Source organism: Lolium perenne, chromosome 7 (genome assembly GCF_019359855.2).
Source record: "Lolium perenne isolate Kyuss_39 chromosome 7, Kyuss_2.0, whole genome shotgun sequence".
In the NCBI taxonomy this organism is placed as follows: domain Eukaryota; kingdom Viridiplantae; phylum Streptophyta; class Magnoliopsida; order Poales; family Poaceae; genus Lolium; species Lolium perenne.
In genome coordinates, this window is record NC_067250.2 from 57115786 (window position 1) to 57119510 (window position 3725).

At 46.5% G+C, this 3725-nt stretch overlaps 1 long non-coding RNA gene across 1 annotated transcript; it reads right to left on the reverse strand.

The window, feature by feature from the left end:
• Nucleotides 1-2200: 2200 nt before the first annotated feature.
• LOC127313193 (uncharacterized) lies at nucleotides 2201-3417 on the reverse strand. Its single transcript, XR_007858825.2, has 3 exons — nucleotides 3303-3417; nucleotides 2708-2769; nucleotides 2201-2298 (listed from the first exon to the last, which is right to left on the reverse strand). It is a non-coding gene; the product is annotated as an uncharacterized lncRNA (long non-coding RNA).
• Nucleotides 3418-3725: the final 308 nt, after the last annotated feature.

A 3725-nucleotide genomic window follows, 5' to 3' on the forward strand; every position in this document is an offset into this window, starting at 1 on the left:
GTTCTGATAGACAACGTCTCAAAATCGTCCGCTAAGGGGTATTTTTCGTCGCCTATGGGCCTAACCCAACGATATGGGTTCTGTTGTGGAAACTGCGTCAGGCAAAGTCCTACGACGATTTTTTCGGTCCGTCGCGCTTGGGCGCCGTTCCGCCACGGAAAATCGGACCGTTGCGCAAGTGTTTCCTGGAGCCCGTTGACTGCTGACTACATGCAAACTGCCACGTGGCAGACAGATTAGCGCGATTAACGGCGTTAACCGGCTGAAACCCCGTGGTAGATGGTAGGCCCACACGTGGCCTGCCACGTCTTAAGCGGGCCGGCCCATTAAGTTTGCGGGCCGGGCCAGCTGACTTAGTTTGACCGGTCAACTATATAGCTGGGCTGGTCCATTAGTTACGTGGGCCGAGCCTAACCTGTAAGGTTGACTGGTCAAAACTTTAATGGGACGGCCCACTAAGCATGTGGGCCGGGCCGAATGCACTCGTTTGACCGGTCAACAGGCAAAAGGGCCGGCCCACAAGACACGTGGGACCCACTTTCCTGTTATCGGCCCGGCCCATTTACCTAGTGGGGTCCACCTTAAAACAACTGGGCCGGCCCAAGAAGTTATTGGGCCAGCCCAATTAGCATATGGGTCCCACTTTCCTGCTATCGGGCCGACCCATTTAGTACGTGGGGTCCACAATAGATCAAATGGGCTGGCCCAACAAGAAAGTGGGCCGGGCCAAAAACACAGGTGGGTCCCACTTTCCTGTTAAAGGGCCGGCCCATTTAGTATGTGGGGTCCACCATATAGCAAGTGGGCCGGCCCAGCAAGATAGTGTGCCGGGCCAAAAACACAGGTGGGTCCCAATTTCCAGTTAAAGGGCCGGCCCATTTAGTATGTGGGGTCCACCATATAGCAATTGGGCTGGCCCAACAAGATAGTGGGCCGGGCCAAAAACACAGGTGGGTCCCACTTTCCCGTTAAAGGGCCGGCCCATTTAGTATGTGGGGTCCACCATATAGCAAGTGGGCCGGCCCAGCAAGATAGTGGGCCTGGCCAAAAACACAGGTGGGTCCCACTTTCCTGTTGAAGGGCCAGCCCATTTAGTATGTGGGGTCCACAATATAGCAAGTGGGCTGGTCCAACAAGATAGTGGGCCGGCCCAATAAGCTGGTGGGGCCCACTTCCCTGTTAACGGGCCGGCCCAATAAGTAGGTGGGCCGACCCAAAATGAAAGTGGGTCCCACACTACTGTAAGTGGGCCGGCCCAATCAGTTGTAGGGCCCTGGTTGTTTGTCTAGTCAACTTGCATTAAATTTCATGAGCCTAAAATCTGGTATCAATGATACACACAATTACATACACAAATAAAATAACTAGGAAAATTACAAGGCAATTAATGTGCCCAAATAAAAAATCACATAGAATCAATGAGGACTTCTATTAGCATCATCAATAACACGTTGACATTTGGCAATCGCCTTGATTGAATCTTGTCTACTCTTGGTCAACATATCAGCTACAGATCTTAAAGCAGCAATACCATGTCTTTTATAAAGTACAACCTTGAGATATTTACTGTTTGATGAAAGGAATTGTCTAGGTTGACGGCTATGAGAGGATGCATCAGAAGAAAGATCAGAACTTTTTGTGGGCCTCTCTTCTGATGAAGATTGCTTCATCACAACTACATTCTGATAATAATGCCAAAAGAGTTAAACGGTGAACTATGCAAACATGTATTAAGCATTGTCGATATCAGTTAGTCACAAGTACTAAGCACAGACTTACATTATATCGTTGCATAGGCTCACCCCGGAAACTTTTTTGCGCTCTATCTTCTACTAAGGACTTCTTCATTACACCTGCATTCTAGTAATATTGCAACATAGTTACAACAGTGAACTATTCAAACATTTATTATGCAATGTAGATATAAGATAATAACAAGTTGCATAAATAAGATAATGTATGGAACTTGTACTAAGCACAGACTTACATCATAATGTTGCACAGGGTCGCTTTGGCGACTATCTTCTAATGATGACTGCTTCATTAAAACTGCATTCTGGTAATATTGCAAACATAGTTACAACAATTAACTATTCAAACATGTATTACGCAATGTAGAGATCAGATAACGACATGTAGCGAGAAATAAGCACAAGATAAGATAAGATGCATGTACTAAGCACATCTTGGCTCATTGCAGGTCCTTCTCTTGCGTGCACTAGTCGTGGTCGACATGCCTGTCATTTTAGGTTCAGCCATCAAGTGAAATGCTAATCCTCCTGCTCCATTGTCCTTAATCTGTGTTTAGATATCACATTTAAGACCAAGTCAGCTGGTTTCAAATAACAAAAAACTTGAGCTGCCAAATGAATAAGCCAATATTTACCAGATATCAGATTAAAACCAACTATATGTTGCTTTTCATGGGATACGAATTTCAGACATTCAGATTGAGAGTAGGGTAATGCCAAGGTTTTCCACATAAAGTAAACTGGCATTAAGAATGACCAAATGTCAGGTTCAAATCACCTTCGCAGTTGCTCCAAGACAAGCATATCAAATAGGCAGAAACATAGTAAAGCATGAATGGCATTGCTATGGTAGGGTTCCAAGTGTTAATCTCTTGCATAAGGAACAATGCATATAGGTTATAGATAATGACGGAAGTAAACTGCCAAAATTACCAACCAAGAACTCAGATTCCAACCTTCCCTAGCGTCCCCGCTGTTAATGTTGGATATTCTAATAAGTGGTTCGCATGATCAATCCCTAGGAAAAATAACATTGACAGGTTAGTCTACGATAATACAAAGACCAGACATGCACGCAGCAATAACTATACAAGGCATGCGGCAAGGAGCATTCATGGAAAAAAATAGCTATAAGCTAAAGACGAGGTATAAGAGCAAGCAGATTGGAAATGCACATAGCATGATTATAAAAGCAGTGTGAGAATAGCAGGCACGAGAAAACAGCTAGCGGCTAGCGGTGAGCTAATGACGTGGTATAAGAACAACCAGATTGGAAATGCCCATAGCATGACTATAAAAGGAATAGCATGCAGTACAAAAACAGTTGGCAGCAAATGAATGGGTATAAGGCTATAAGTATGTGGATGCACACAGGTGTCAGTAGAATGAACATGATGGTAGCGACCGGATAATGCTTTTGTAGTGTACAATATTTAAACGAACTTCATGCGAAGTAACAAATAAAGAAAGTTAATGGCATATGAGATCTGCAAATAACTACACAAAACATGGCTAAAGAAACACCGCGATCTAACGGGCCAGCGTACTAACCAAGCTGCAGCGGGGTGGACGGGGGCGGCAACTTGCATTCCAGCGGCGGCGAACGCGGGAGACGATGAGTCGACCCTGTTTCAGTAGAAGCGGGCGTTAGTGAAGCAGATCTGGTTGGCTGGCAAGGGATTCGGTGAAGTTGATACAGCCGGTGCGCCGAGCTAGTCGATGGAATAGATCGGCTTCTCTGGAGGGGGGGCCGCGGTGAAGTAGACCCGGTTCCGTTGGAGAGGATCCGGTGCGTCGACAGGAAAAGGCGTTGATTGCTATGCTGTGGATGAGGTCGGCGGTGAAGCAGATCCGTCGGTGGCGAGGTCGGCGTTGAAGCAGATCCGTCGGTGGCGAGGTTGGCGGTGAAGCAGATCCGTCGGTGGCGAGGGCGGCGGGGGAGCGGATCAGGTGGGTGGACAGCCAACACGATAA